The sequence below is a fragment of the Schistocerca gregaria genome, chromosome X (genome assembly GCF_023897955.1).
Source record: "Schistocerca gregaria isolate iqSchGreg1 chromosome X, iqSchGreg1.2, whole genome shotgun sequence".
Classification (NCBI taxonomy): domain Eukaryota; kingdom Metazoa; phylum Arthropoda; class Insecta; order Orthoptera; family Acrididae; genus Schistocerca; species Schistocerca gregaria.
The window spans coordinates 26,798,251-26,814,718 of NC_064931.1; the positions used below are offsets into that span (position 1 = coordinate 26,798,251).

A 16,468-nucleotide genomic window follows, 5' to 3' on the forward strand; every position below is an offset into this window, starting at 1 on the left:
CCAGGGTAATATTATACTGTTTAAAAACTGTCACTAGACTAATATCCCAGGTGATTACACCCCATGTTGCCTAGAATATAACTTCCGTTGTTGAATATGCAGCATTTCGACTACTGTGTATGCGCCATTACGCTAAGCTGATTGTTCACTTAACTGTTAACTGCACACACACACACACACACACACACACACACACACACACACACACACACACATATATATATATATATATATATATATATATATATATATATATATATATATATATATAATGCTTCAATATATCAATGGTTTAATTATGATAAAATAGATAAAATACTTGAATGTATTCTCAGTGATTAGTACTGTGCTTGAACATGACTTCCAAAAATTCAGTTTAAAAAAATATAATCTTTGGAAAAGTACCCCGAAAAATGTGAATAATACTTGTGTCACGCAGTACATGTAAGAAGTGTAACATCAGCAGACTCTCATAGCTTTATAAAGTCATGATTTACGTACTATAAAACTGAAGAGACCATCCATAAATATCAGCATTTCGCTAAAGTACCCTGTGATAATCCTATCTTGTAAATTATAGAATTCCTTGCCATTTCCGACACACTTTGTCTTCAAGCTACTTTACTGTTCGAAAGTTTGCTATGAAATTTGGAAATTTGTGTATGTAACGATAGAAACACTCCCAATAATTTTTTTCGGGGGGGGGGGGGGGGTCATCATGAACCCCATGAGGGCTGTCACTCCCCCTTTGCCCCCTCCCCCTCCCTTGGAGCTGCTCCAGTTGATGACATGTATTAATAAACCCAAAAAGATTCAGAAAGGTCGTTGTACATAATAATTCCTCTTTTGGTAAATTTCATTTCTTTCCTGTTATGGTAGCGTAAAATACATATATCAGAACAGACTTCCAAGTCCAGTCTTTGGGCTTTCCTCTGACGAAGTGATGAGTGAATCAGTGGGCACGGAGTTTCATTTCAGAACATGAGATTCTACATGGTAAAAAGTAGTATGTGAGGATATATAAGAACTGGTCCCATCTTATGACGGGTGGCTCACCAATGGAACATATAATAATGCGAAAATGAAATGATACCTACTTACTTGCATATACAGTCAGTACCATTGTAACTTATATTTCTGCGTTCTATGTTCTTATATTTTACGACACATTGGAGAATACTTTTTGAATTATAATTGCAAACAGCTGATATTCTGAGAAAATTTCAAAGGCTGTGATACGTATAGTTGTCAGGTTGGTAAATGAAGTAGTATTCTGTCGTTCAAAGGTGGTTGAAGGAAGAAACATTGATACTGACGGTGAATGTAATGTATGAGAAGTAGTGTGAGTCGCTTACGAATATAGAAGCACAATAGTTCGAATCGGCAGCATGTGGGTCATCTTTACATCTAAAGAAAAATTCATTATTTTATCAAATTTCTTGCCGAATCTCGGTCTCGGGCACAAGGGCACCTACAATATTCGCCACAAATCGGTTTTTACTAATAACAATCGGTAAATTGTACATGGCTGTATATAAATCAGAATCTTCAAAAGTAACACGTATATAAGAGGTCATATCTATTTATTGAACTGAAATTTTGCGAAGGCACCAAAAGATGTTTTCAAGTTGTGCGGAGCATTGACATCCATAATTTTGTGTCATGTTTGTGGGCGACATATTATTAGCATTGCCTGGAACTCAACGAGGCACCTGCTCAACCCAGATTTTTACCTGGTCAGTTTTCTCAGACCTACAGGGATACACAGTTTGTAACTTGCTCTTTGAAAAATGTCAACGATTCTGCAAAATGCTTGTCCTTTAGAGTCCGATATTTATGCTTCTTAGTCTAACATCGTGAACCCTCGAATCCTTAAAGAATCTAACTCCTATGTATGAAACAGCTAGCGACTTTCGATTACAAATGAGTTACTGTGTTAAATATTTGACGTTAAGCATGTAAGCAAGTAGCTAAGTGCTCCCATTATCAAACACTGGATGAGTATATTCTGGGTAATTTCCTCTCCGTTTGAAGCAAAAGTTAGTTTTTCACGCATCTCATTCTTTAACTCGTCAGATCTCCTGAACTTTGTGTCGTAAAATGATATAATGTTGCTGGTATATTCAGGGCTACATGTGGACACTGTCTGAAAAGTGAGTTGCGAATACAGTTAGCAGTAACGAGGAAATAGATTAAAACAATGTGGCAGTTTTACTGCAAAAACAGCGAAAATGTGGTAAGCGACAAACGTTTTTACTGTCATCATTTTAGGGGTGGTGTCAGTGAGCATATGTTTCGTAAAGGTTGGAAATTACGTCTAAAGTTTGTCGCAAGTCACTAAGTGATCTCATTCACAAGTAATGGATGAATGTAATCGTGGTATTTGCATTACGTTGTCTCAAGACATGTAGAAAGCTTCCACTGTAATACTGTGGAACCTTTCACATTATGTCAGCATCTCAAATTTTTAAACTTGGACAGTACTCATACGAAAAGCTGAACATAAAATTTTTGTTCCTCCTGGAAGCCATTTGTAGACCACTTGCAACTAGCTCAGGGTTTTGTGCCACGGGATAGTCGCTTAGTGATATACCGGCTGATCAAAAAGTCAGTATAAATTTGAAAACTAATAAACAACAGAATAATGTAGATAGAGAGGTAAAAATTGACACACATGCTTGGAATGACATGGAGTTTTATTAGAACAAAAAAAGTAGTGCTAGACGCGTGAAAGATCTTTTGCGCGCGTCGTTTGGTGATGATCGTGTACTCAGCCGCCACTTTCGTCGTGCTTGGCCTCCCAGGTCCCCAGACCTCAGTCCGTGCGATTATTGTCTTTGGGGTTGCCTGAAGTCGTAAGTGTATCGTGTTCGACTGACATCTCTAGGGATGCTGAAATACAGCATCCGACGCCAATGCCTCACCATAACTCCTGACATGCTTTACAGTGCTGTTCACAACGTTATTCCTCGACTGCAGCTATTGTGGAGGAATGATGGTGGACATATTGAGCATTTCCTGTAAAGAACATCATTTTTGCTGTGTCTTACTTTGTTATGCCAGTTATTGCTATTCTGATCAGATGAAGCGCCATCTGTCGGACATTTTTTGAACTTTTGTATTTTTTTTTGGTTGTAATAAGACCCCATGTCATTCCAAACATGTGTGTAAATTTTTACCTCTCTGTCTACAAGATTCCGTGATTAATTCAGTTTTCAAATTTGTACTGACTTTTTGATCACCCGGTACTCGTATATTCGAAATATCCCAATACACTGAGCCTCGCTCTATTAGTATGAAACCACCTGTTTTATTCTATTCAACATGCTGTATATCCTTTGTTCTGCCATTTTTTCTTCAAGTCTACTGAACCAACGGCTGTGCTTGACATGTAAATCACAGCTCTATTGAAATGATATCCTTCTCGAATATGATTATCGAATCAGATTATTTATCTGGAGAGAATTATCTGTGGGTGTGCTGGCTTAAGATGTGACCAGCACTCGAGGCGGCAAAGAGGTTGCGAGAAGATCGATAGAAGCCAAAGACAGACTCCCAAGAAACGCACCACCAACGCCCTCTCAGCCGCCAGTATTTAAATCGTCGCCACGGGTCAGAGGCGCAGTCCACCATCCAGTGAGTCAACGAGTCGAGTCATCAGTCGCAGCCTAGTGGAAGTCCCAGTCGCAGTTAGCCCAGCCTCTAGCTCAGAGTCAGTCAGTACCTAGCGACCAGAGTAGTGTGCATAGAGGCACTTGTAGTTCACCAACAGAGAGGCTAACGTGGGCTATTAAGTCAGAGCTTGTACCACAACACCTGGACTATCTTAAGTTAAGTAGCTTCCTGTTTAAGTTAATAAAGAACCCTATTAATGAATGCATGCAGCTGAGTTGTGGAAAGAGGATGCCGACCGCCGAACAACATCCTCTCCTTGCTTCCCATCATACAAGCCTACAGTGACAACGAGACGACACAAAAGTGAGCATCCACTCTTTAAAGGTTTCAAAGTAATCTCGAGGTTTTTCAGCCTCCTGTGACTTTACCACAATAAATTCAATCTCATACATATGTTACGTTCCGTTAATTTTGTTGAGGTTTAAGTACCGTTCAAGTGTTACATGGTAACTAATGTTTTACCTCAACTACAATTCACCTCTAATGCTATTTGTGAAACAACTCCGTATGTTTGCGGCCACTGTGGCAGAGCGGTTTGAGAAGCTTCAGTCCGGAACCACGCTGCTGCTACGGTTGCAGGTTCGAATCCTGCCTCGAACATGGATGTGTGTGATGTCCTTAGGTTAGTTAGGTTTAAGTAGTTCTAAATTCTAGGGGACTGATAACCACAGCAGTTGAGTCCCATAGTGCTCAGAGCCATTCGAACCATTTGAACCATTCATCAGCATACCTTGCTTTGTGAATCCTGATCAAATACTAGCGTCGATTCTTATCACCCATGTTATGTGCTTCCTGTTATCTATCGCCACTCGCTTTATCAGACCACGGAGTCCTTGATGTAGGTTTTCAAAGACTGTGGCTTTCACTACCTCTGACGCATGGATACGTTGTGGGTGTATTGTGTAACGGACGATCAAAAAGTTTCCGTTCGGACGCCGTACAGTCCAGAATCGGTATGCCAATCAGACAAAATTGCAGTGAGCATTGAGGCAAGCATACCACCGACGCACGAGGTTGAAGATAACCGTTTTGTAAAACATCGTGTCCTGCTGCGTTAATACGTCTGTAGCGGCCTGCTGCACATCGTCGATCCTAGAAAGCCATCTTTAAGAGACTGAAAGCTTGACAGTCGCATGGGGAGAGATCAGGACTATAGGACGGATTCTCGAGTGCCGCCCATTTGTTCGCCTGTTGAAGTCTTGCGCGGACCGGCATGGAACTTGGCACACCGTACCACAACGGTAGTTTCTGACGGACGTGGTGCCTCACGCACATTGTTCATTCTCCGGCGGATATTTAACGGTGTTTGTTCTTTGCCAGCCAAGAAAAGAATAATACCAAGCCAATCCCGTTGGACGCATTTGATAATAACGTCACCATAGTTGACGTGTCTGCGTTTATCGCACGCACGTCGTAAACGCAAATGACACACTAATCCCTTGCCTACGTGTCGGTAATTTATTCTTGATTAGCAGGATGAAATCGTCACTAATTTAAAATGATTGTGTCGGCAGTACTCGAAGAAAAAGCACATGAAGAAAGAAAATCAGTCTGAAGTTTTCGTTTGCTATATGAATGACAAAGTTCACGTTTACGAAAGCGTGGTAAAAGGTAATGCATCCGAATTCTCTTTCTGTTCTCAGTATCGGTTGAGGTATTACATGTCATGCGTAATACTTCAGCATGACATTGCCATAACACAAACGAGTGCTGCAACAGAACAACGCCTTGGGTTCTCTGTCATCCATCACCCTCCCTACAGTACCGACTTAACCCCATCCGAGATGTTTTCACAACTAAAAACAACACTTTCGGGAACTACACTTCGATAACGATCAAGCAGCGGAAGCTGAGGTTGGTCTCTCGTTGGGAGAAATGTGTTTCTTCGCCGGGGTAACGATATTGAGAAGTAAATATGCAGACACGAAGAATGTAGATTTAGAACGTCAATAAAGCTTGTTTTACTTAAAGAACTTCAAGAGTTTGCACTCAAAAAATTATTTCAGTATGATCTCGTACAAACAACTAAGTTCAAAAAAAGTGATTCAAATGGCTCTGAGCACTATGGGACTTAACATCTATGGTCAACAGTCCCCTAGAACGTAGAACTACTTAAACCTAACTAACTTAAGGACATCACACAACACCTGGTCATCACGAGGCAGAGAAAATCCCTGACCCCGCCGAGACTCGAACCCGGGAACCCGGGCGCGGGAAGCGAGAACGCTACCGCACGACCACGAGCTGCGCACTACAACTAAGTGAAATGGCAGGGAAACAACGTACTCTCCTGCTACGGGATGCCTCAGATCTTTGTTTTCAGATAGCACTGCATTTGAATTAAAGGTGAAATAATTCAAAATGTGGTAAAGTGAGTAGCAGATGTTTTTACAATATAAAACTTGAATTTCTGAGCCAAGTTTTCATCTCATGAATGTAATAATCTGATTCGCAGGCTGACTTTATTCTTTACAAGACCAAAAAGTATCTACACCCACAGGCGATCATTTCTATCGTTGGTGGAACCTAGAGAATTTGTGGAATTATGAAATAATTGAAGGTGAAGGTACATTAAAACTTGTGGGGAAAAATAAAAATGTCCGCTTTTAAGTAGTGTCCGCTAGTCAGAAAGGATAAAATGCAGTATTCAATACACCACAGTCCATGTACTCTAGACAGATAAGTTCTGTACTGCCGTATAAGTAAATTTAGTGAAAATTTATCTTTATTTAAGTGCAGTTCTACATCAAAAAATCCCCATACACAATGGTTTTCAACCTGTGGTGATTATCTACTGAGGGTTAAAATGAAATATGCTGAGGGGTAAAAACTAAACGATTCAATTCTGTTTCAGTCACGAAACTAAATTAGTTTCAAAAAGTCGTTACTATTATCGCAATTTTGTAGAACTCTAATACTGATCATAGAAATTATCAATAATTAGAAGTATTGTCCGCCCCTGGTAACTGAGTGGTCAGCGCTACGGAATGTCATACCTAACGCCCTTGGTTCGATTCCCGGCTGGGTCGGAGATTTTCTCCGCTCAGAGACTGGATGTTGTGTTGCCCTTATCATCGTCATTTCATCCCCATCGACACACAAGTCGCCGAAATGGCGTCACCTCGAAAGGCTTGCACCAGACGAACGGTCTACCCCACGGGAGGCCCTAGCCACACGCCATTTCCATTATTCGTATTAATACGGTGGCTACAGATTCCTCACATAGTCAGCCGACTACATACATAAGATGTGCTTTGTCCCGTACATCGTTGATGATAAAAATGAGACATGTACAGCAAGCTCAAAAGTATCCGAACGACCTGAATTGCATTTCGCCTGATTCGCATGCAACCCGCACAACGTAGCTGTCTAGCAGGTGCTCTAATCTCTCCTCAGTACAGTCCTTTGACTATTGAAAATGGTTCCAGCAAGTCACCACTAGAAAACACTGCTCTGTATGGCAATAACTCAAGATGTAAAGTAATACCACGTTACTACAAATATCAGGGAACACTTTACCACAGATAAGGTTGTCCTTAAGACTTGCAAGCTCACACATATAACAATAAATGTCATACTTGAAATTTTACCACTGTCATTATTACGTCAGATAGGTAATGCACGTAGGAAGTTCGTCGTATTCATAATTTCCTCTTCAAAGTAACATACCCTACTTATTATTTAACCCAAAATGACATTAAAAATTTCAGTTATTCACGAGCAGCTAGTTAGGAATATGCATGAACTGCAAATGACACGACGAATCGTCTCCTTCAGCATATGGATTCAAACCCAGGTCATGCATACTAAGCAAAGACTTCGTGACTGACAGAAACTAACAGTCATTCCTGACTAGGCATACAGAGAGTGATATACCTCGATTTTAGACAGTATCAGTTAGCAAATATCAACTTTAAATTACATAACGTAAACATTTTTAACGGACGCGAATTCCTACCCAGCATCTATTGTCCTTGTTAACAAACTACGAGAGATGTTAAATATTGCTTCTTCACAAGTAACTTACTTGAAGTGCCGTGATTCGAACCAGATCCTAATCGGATTGTTATCGAAGCACAATAAACTGTGACATATCGGATTTTCTCGGCAGTAGCAAGATGTTTTAACTGAAATGGCGAGACGAAACATTAATTTTTTCCTTCCCAGGACTCCAACCCGGCACTTATCGCTGTTATATTCTAGAGAAATCGAACATTAAATATGGGTTTGTTACACCAGCAGCGACATGTGAGCATGTTTGAAATAGAAATAATATGGCGAAGAGTTCAGTGCTGACTGGGAATCGAATCCCACACATATCGTTGGTGACTACACACGAAGAGACGTCAGCTACCGAATTTTTCTCCACCAGCAGCTCGGAATAAGATCCTTGAACATATAGTGATCTCGCAGTTCTGTGTCTCACTGGGAGTCAAAAACGTCAGATATCGTTGGTGTTGACAACGAATGAAAATACATTAAAAATCAAAATTATTATCCACCAGCAGATAGGTATGGTCACGCTAGAGCTTGACAATACATAATGAAAACTTTAATGTCGGCCCAGGATTCGAACCCATTCACGCGCAATATGTGGAGATGTTGAGAAATCTGCAGTTCTGAACAAACAACAAATTGTAGTCTAGCCGTATTATCACGAAGGGATCAACTTCCGCGTTAAGGGCGGTCTGAGTTGCACGGCATACAGAAGCTCAGATAAAAGATGGAATAATTGTCCTGTGACCCTGCATAGCGTTTGTTTCATCACTTGAAATAAATAACTAGTATAAGAAAGGTTATTGGTGAGTTTCTACATGTCCCCACTCCTGACTTAATTGTGGTTCAACCTAACGTCTACTTCTTAGAGAAGGGATATCATGTTTAATGTGAATTTCAGACCACATTGCCATTATACCTTCTTCACTTGGCGTAGCCAGAAGAGAATAGAATCTGTCTCTCCCTATCAAAAATCATCGGTAGAAGTTGGAATCGAACCCAGACCATAAGTATATGAACCTATCAGCAATCCGACAGAAAAACAAATCCTCTTCTCTGTAAGCCATTTCTCTATCATAACGCAGTTGCGCCACACTGGATGAGAATTCTGACACACAGGCTCCCTGTGGTTGTTTGCAGCATGTTCTGTATATTCATTTACTTGGTTGACAGAATCACCTTGAACTAGCTGCCTCGGCTACCCAGTGCCTACATTCGACTCTATTTTGTAATCACCAAATTAAAATCATGTAACTTCCACCTACACAGAACTTCCATCAGTGTTGGATGCAGAAATTTAAATAGGAAGTGTTCCTTTCCACTTGAGCTACTCTACTGCGCTATCTGTTTGTTGAAAACGCCGTGCAGTGCTAAAGAAAAGCTGTAACTGTCTGTCTTTCAGGAGTCTAGATCAGGCCATATGCATTATCTCACAGCACTGTGGACTGCGAAAGTTCTGGAGGAATTGTTCTTGACTTCGGAGCTGCTGTAGCTCTGCGTCAGCTAGTAGCATAACAGTAAGCGTCGTGTGCCATAGATAACATGTCGCGAGTTCGAGTACATTTACTGCTACATTTTTTAAAATGCAATTCTGCTGTTTGCTGTAGTTACCAGTCTAATGTAACTTTGAACATAATTCCCTTCACTTTTCAACCCAAAATAGTCGCATGTGGAAAAAGTGCTAACTTCTGCGACATTTTGATCTTTTCAGGTTTAATAGACGGTCAGTCAGCAGATGAATACCGAAACTTTTGTATTATGTATGGAGAGAGCGCATCGTACCAAAATACGTCAGAAAAATATTTTCTACATCAGCTGTCGCATGGTAGTGGCATTTTATTCTTCTTCAAAGCTTGTTTGAAACCTTTAACTCATAACAAGTTTTCTACATGCATGTAATCAATAAACTTCATGTGCATTGTCAGACTGTTATAGATAACATCAGAAAATTGGCATGTATCGTTGATGACTAATTTCTCTCTCATGTTTGCTATTGTTTTAACAACATTAAAAGAAACCTTACTCACTTAGATTTCGATTGGGTATGTGTTTAATTGGTATACTGTTTCATACTCAAGAGGTATGCAAATGTGGCATTTCATAAATAAAGTTATGTGTTCCTAGAAACCCAAAATTTGCTTGTCAGCAGCGGAAAGAGGCGTTACCTGTTGTGCAGCGTTGGCAGTTTTTCACCATTGCACTATGAGCCGAAAGTATTTTCATGCGATTTCCTTATCGATGTTTTATCTGACTACTTGTAGCTCTTTCACAGAAGGGATAAAAACGTTATAGTCAGCGACACTGGAACCGCGAACCATAACAGACGCTATGTCACAGGTCAGCACGTTGCCGCAATGCTAGCGAAGAGGTATGATAGTTAACTTTATCTTACGAGGCCAATAACGGCTAGAACTTGCAACCCGCTATTTAAAGGACGATATTAGTTGCGATTTACAAGTGCAAAGACTTTCCGGGGCTGAAAACCGTAAATTTACAGTTTTTTGTTGCAACTCAAGCGATAACAACTCAGATTATTCAATGGAAATGACAGGAAAAATCAAGTGAACCTTGAGGCTTAATTCCGTGCACACCAGGAAGTAACTTGTCGCTCACAGAGTTGCCCAACTTATCTTACCATGTTGCCAAATATCAGTTACAGTACCAGTAGGAAGAAGACGAAGCGATGTGATCCTACAGCAGGTGGAAGTGATAAGAATACCACTCAATCCATGATAAGAAGATTCCAGCACTGCATTGGTACCAATGGTCATCACTTCGAACACCTTCTGTAAATGGAAGTTCATGCCAACTTTTTGACCTTCGTTGACCTTCAAAAATCCTACTGTTACACATCACTGGATTTGTCTCGATTGCCGCTGTCAGAAAATAAGTACCATACTACAGCATCCCATTTAAAAAAGCACAGTTAACCTTCACATCTCTGTCGCGACCCCACCTAGCAACAAAACAACCATCGTCGTATTTTTGGCCCCCGTTGTCCCATGCAACATTTGCCACACAAACTTTTCAGCTACTATCATACTTTCGGAGTTTTTCTAGGTTGGGATAGTTAGTGAGTCACCCAAATTCTCAGTGGATCCTCTCTACTCAGTTGTCAGTCAACTGTGATAATTTTTGAGTACACTCTCGTAACACTTATGTATCAGCCAAACGAGAATTTTGAATGACATCTGCTCATTTACCAAACGAACAGAAACGGTCGAGCGGTGGTAGATCGGACCCAGCTCAAACTCAGAGATCACTAGAACGTTAAATGTTCGTTTACCTATTGTTCGTACTGTGTTTCAACGATTTATAGCCATTTTGTCGGCATCCAGAATGTTCATCAAGAATCAAAGAGCTATGAATGTAAGTAATCATGACTCCATCACAGTTACTTTCGGGCTACACTGTACCCACCAGACTGGTGACATTGTCTGCTATAGTTGAGTCCTGTGGTCAGAAAGATTTATGAACGTGCTATCTACAATGAAGCGCCAAAGAAATTGGTATAGGTATGCGTAATCAGATATAGAGATATGTAAACAGGTGGAATACTACGCTACGGTCGGCAACGCCTATATAAGACGACAAGTTTCCGGCGCAGTTGTTAGATCGGTTACTGCTGCTACAGTGGTAGGTCATCAAGATTTTAAGTGAGTTTGAACGTGGTGTTATAGCCAGCGCAAGGGGGATGGGCCACACCATCTCCGAGGTAACGATGAAGTGGGGAATTTCCGGTACGACCATTTCACGAGTGTACCGTGAATATCAGGAATCCGGTAAAACATCAAATCTCCGACATCGCTCTGGCCGGAAAAAGATCCTGCAAGAACGGGACCATCGACGACTAAAGTGAATCGTTCAACGTGACAGATGTGCAACCCTACTGCAAATTCAGTGCTGGGCCATCAACAAGTATCAGTGCGCGTACCACTCACCGAAACACCATCGATATGGGCTTTCGGAGTCGAAGGCCCACTCGTGTAACCTTGATGATGCACGATACAAAGTTTTACGCCTCGCCTGGGCCCATCAACACCGACATTGGACTGTTGATGACTGGAGACATGTTGCCTGGTCGTACCAGTCTCGTTTCGAATTGTGCGGGTATGGAGACAATCTCATGAATCAATGCAACCTGCAAGTCAGCAGGGGAGTGGTAAAGCTGGTGGAGGCTCTGTAATGGCGTGGGGCTAGTGCAGTTGGAGTGATATGGGACCCCTGATACGTCTAGATACGACTCTGACAGGTGAAACGTACGTAAGCATCCTGTCTAATCACCTGCATCCATTCACGTGCGTTGTGCATTGCTACGGACTTGAGCAATTCCAGCAGGACAATGCGACACCCCACACGGTTACAGTTCCTACGGAATGGCTCCAGGAACACTCTTCTAAGTTTAAACACTCCCGCTGGCCACCAAACTCCCCAGATATGAACATTATTGAGGATATCTGGGATGCCTTGCATCGTGCGGTTCAGAACAGGGCTCCGCTCTCTCGTACTCTTACGGATTTATGGACAGCCCTACACGATTCATGGTGTTAGTTCCATCCAGCACTGCTTCAGACATCATTCGAGTCCATGCCACGTCGTGTTGCGGCCCTTCTGCGTGGTGGCGGGGGCCGTACATGATATTAGGCAGGTGTACCAGTTTCTTTGTCTCTTCAGTGTATATACGTAATGCGACCAGACATGTGTCAATCACGCCCTACTATTCATGTGAGAGAGCACTTGCTGTGTACATGTGAACTACAAATCAGCAGAGAACCGTTCTCCTCTTGGGTGACAAAGGATGAGGCCCCTCCACGCCCACACCAACATGGTGAAAAAACCTAAAGTTCTAACATGTTAGTGTTTGAATCAGGAGTCACAGGATGCGGGCTGTGAAGTTATCCATGCTTCTAGGTAAGATTACTCATTAACATGGTCCAGCAGGAGATAGAAAGTGGTCGAAAGCGATCGAAGGGTAGCGGTTGTAAGGGCAGAGGAAAAAAAGTGCCAAGGCAAGCGCCAAGGGAAAAAAACGTCTGCGACAGTAGGACGGGTAGTAAGGGCAGTAGCGGCTTGCTATCTGAGACAGTGCATGCTTGGTGTGGTTGTGTTAGTGCGAAGTATCGTGCATCGTTACCTTTGTCGTTGCTGTAGCTCTTTGCGGGGCTTGCTGCAGTTGCTGCGTCCCTGCAACAGTTCAAGGTTGTTGTACATTAGTGGGCGATCGGTTATAGATCAGCTCACAGAGAGTGTTGGGGGGGGGGGGGGGGGGCTGTGTACAGTACGGTTTCCCTGCGGTTGCCTGTTTTTCGGCGGTTCGAGCATCTGGGGTTACCAGTAGTAGCTGTGTTGCAGGGGCTCGCCAGTACTGTCGTGTTAGCGTGCTATGGACCATAGATGTTAACTTCCTAGCCAATAGTGTCTTTGGTCTGTAATGCTTCCAACGATGGTTGTGATCGTAATTACCCAGAGAAAGGATAAACGGGTTGCGCGAGTGTCTCGTGTTATTGTACAGTCGTGTGGAGAGTTTTTGGAACACCTGCAAAATGGTATCTAGCCGATATTCCCGATGAAGGTCCGCGATGCGTGTGTAGCGCGGAGGGTTGCTTATGATTTTGAGTAATTTGTTCTGTATGAGCTGCAGACGGCCATACAAATTCCACAAACGGATTTCTTTCAGACAGACAGCGTTTGCGATTTGGTATACTCACTGACTTGCAAGTATTTCCACATGTAACAATGTACCCATGGGTGCATAGAGACGACATTCAAGTGAAGGTTCAGTTAATAATGCAGATATTTGATGGGATTCAGGTGGGAGTTTTGAGTGAGATTGTCCAACTAATCTCCTCGATGTTCTTCTAAAAGCTATGTGGTCTTTGCATTGCAGTAAAAAAGACTATCTTACTGATATGCAAAAGATTCTTTTCTTTTCTTGCTTCATTGTAGGAAGAATCCAGTTTTTTAAATGTTTCTATAAGCAGTTATTTTAATTTTACTATCGAACACGAAGTTCGAAAATAGACTTTGACCATCACACGAACGTTCACAATCTTCCTTGTATCAGGTCCACATCAGCCCATTTGGGTTTCACTTCATGTAGGGGAGAGTGTTGTACCTATAGGATAGTGTACCTACGAATACACGATGTTTTTTGGTTGGTACTTACGTCGAGTGACTGATATTAGAATCACAAGAAGGAATATGCTCTAGAGAACGCCATAAGCAGTTTCCACCATTTCCTATAGTTCTGTTGTTGTTAGACATGAGATTGTGTTTTGTGCAGCATTTTTAAATATTTCGCGTTCTACAGTGTTAAGTGCTGCGTCTTATATTAAAACTCTTTGAAATATATTGTCAGATTCTCAGGTACAGAATTTTATGATGAGTAAAATGCAATACATTTTTAAAACTACTGATGTACACTGATCAGCCAGAACATTATGACAACGCACTTCCTTTTCGTATGTCCACGTTTGGCACGGATAACAGCGGTGATGCGTAGTATCAAGGAAGCAATGGTTCCCTGATAGGTTGCTGGAGGGAGTTGGCACCGCTTCCGCACACAAAAGTCATTTAATTCCCGTATATTCGTGGGAGGGGGCAATGTGCTCTAACGCCGCGTTCAATCACATCCCAGATGTGTTCTATCGGCGAGTTAGGGAACCAGCACATCAACTGGAATTCGTTGCTGTTTTCCTCAAACCAGTCCATCACACTCTTAGCATTGCGACACGCGAATTATCTCGGTGAAAAATGTCACTGTCTTCGCGAAACATGATCGTAATGAAGGTGTGTACATGGTCTGCTACCAGTTTACGATACCCCTTGACCGTCATGGTGCCCTGCACGAGCTCCACTGGACCCATGTATGCCCACGCGAATGTTCCCCAGAGCATAATGGAGCCACCGCCAGCTTGTCCCCATCCCACGGTATAAGTGTCAAGAAGCTGTTCTCCTGGAGGACGACGGATTCGCACCCTCCTATCGGCATGATGAAGAAGGTATCGGAATTCGTCAGACCATGCAAAGCTCTGCCAATGATCTAACGTCTAGTGCCGATGGTCACGTGCCAATTTCAGTCGTAGATATCGATGTCACCATTGGCACATGCATGGGTCGTCAGCTGCGGAGGCCCATCGTCAGGAGTGTTCGGTGCACTGTGAGTACTCTGTCCAACGTTAATGTCTGATGTTATTTCTGCCACAGTTTACTGCCTGTCCTGTTATACCAGTCTGTCCAGCCTACGATGTCCGACGTCTATAATGAGGGGACGCCGTCCAACCTCACGACGTATGGGCGTATCCACTAGACCTACTAGACCAATTATTATGTTTGGTGTCTCCCTGAGGTTCATACTTCGCAATAAACTCGTTAACAGTGGATATGGTTAGACGAACACACCCACACACACACCCACACACACACACACACACAGGGAGACAGAGAGAGAGAGAGAGAGAGAGAGAGAGAGAGAGAGAGAGAGAGAGAGAGAGAACATTTTTCTATTTTCGTCCACTGTGTAACAAGTGAGAAATTCTCCTACATTTTGTCTAATATACTCCTTTAGAAACAAAGTATAAAAATCTACAGAAAAAAAGAATGGCTCTGAGCACTATGGGACTAAACATCTGTGGTCATCAGTCCCCTAACCTACGGACATCACACATATCCATGCCCGAGGCAGGATTTGAACCTGCTATCGTAGCGACAGAAGAAAAAGCATGCAAAAGATACTAACGTACAAATTATTAAAATACACAAATTTGATAGAAAAAATGAAAATATGTTAAGAAACTTCAGTATCATGAATAGATATTCCATTCTTTATCCCAGTCTACCCTCAAATATTATGGAAAGGTTTCATCATGTAGCATTTTTAAAGCACTTTTATCAGTCTCTTAAATGTATGTGAGATAAACTAATTTTAATATCACCACACAAAAGGCAGTGATTTTTTTGTTGCAATTACTTGTTTATAATATTTCTGAATCAGTGGCTTTATACTTTTAATACCCTCAAGCTAAAATACTTAAGCAAACTGAAAGTTTTGCTAATAAGTGATGCATTTCTATAGTAAAAAAATTAAAAATTTTCTTAAACTTTTTCATAAATAACGTTTCGTTTTCCATAGATAACTGTCTAACCTAAACCATTTTCAAGTATCTTATCAAAACTACAGCACATAGGCTCATAGCAGTTTTCTGTATGGTCAAGACCTTCATCCTTCAAATTATATTGATAAAATAAAATGGGATAACTCATGATGAAATTGTATGGATTCAGAGCAACAGCTCCTTTGAAATATGTAACACACTTAAAATGTCTGAACGAATCATATATTTTTGGAGTTATTTAGTGAATCCCAATTCAACCTTTCCCATGGAAATACCTCACATTTTCCACTCTTCAGATAAATATTCTTAAGTTTAACATAATCAAATAGAGCCGGCCGGTGTGGCCATGAGGTTCTAGGCGCTTCAGTCTGGAACCGCGTGACCGCTACGGTCTCAGGTTCGAATCCCACCTCGGGCATGGATGTGTGTGATGTCCTTAGGTTAGTTAAGTTTAAGTAGTTCTAAGTTCTAGGGGACTGATGACCACAGATGTTAAGTCTCATAGTGCTCAGAGTCATTTGAACCATAATCAAGTAGCAATGCATCTTTAAGTTGGGTATCGTTTCTATCGGTTGGAAGATTACAAATATGTACTAAGGAATTTCTAAACGCATGAAACTGTAATAATTTGAGATATATGATTCCATTTTCACAACTTAATCCAGCAACTTTTTGAGTCTGAA

The 16,468-nt window shown here is 41.6% G+C and overlaps 1 protein-coding gene across 4 annotated transcripts in view; it reads right to left on the reverse strand.

Moving 5' to 3' along the window:
* The window catches only part of LOC126297701 (glycoprotein 3-alpha-L-fucosyltransferase A-like), a 663,635-nt gene that overhangs the window by 539,546 nt on the left and 107,621 nt on the right, over positions 1-16,468 (reverse strand). For 2 of the 4 annotated variants that reach the window (XM_049988825.1, XM_049988826.1), the window contains exon 3: positions 12,806-12,855. The exons of the other annotated variants lie outside the window; for them this stretch is intronic. The gene's annotated coding sequence lies outside the window, so the exon portion shown is untranslated. The remainder of the gene's footprint in view (positions 1-12,805; positions 12,856-16,468) is intronic. 4 annotated transcript variants of the gene reach the window in all.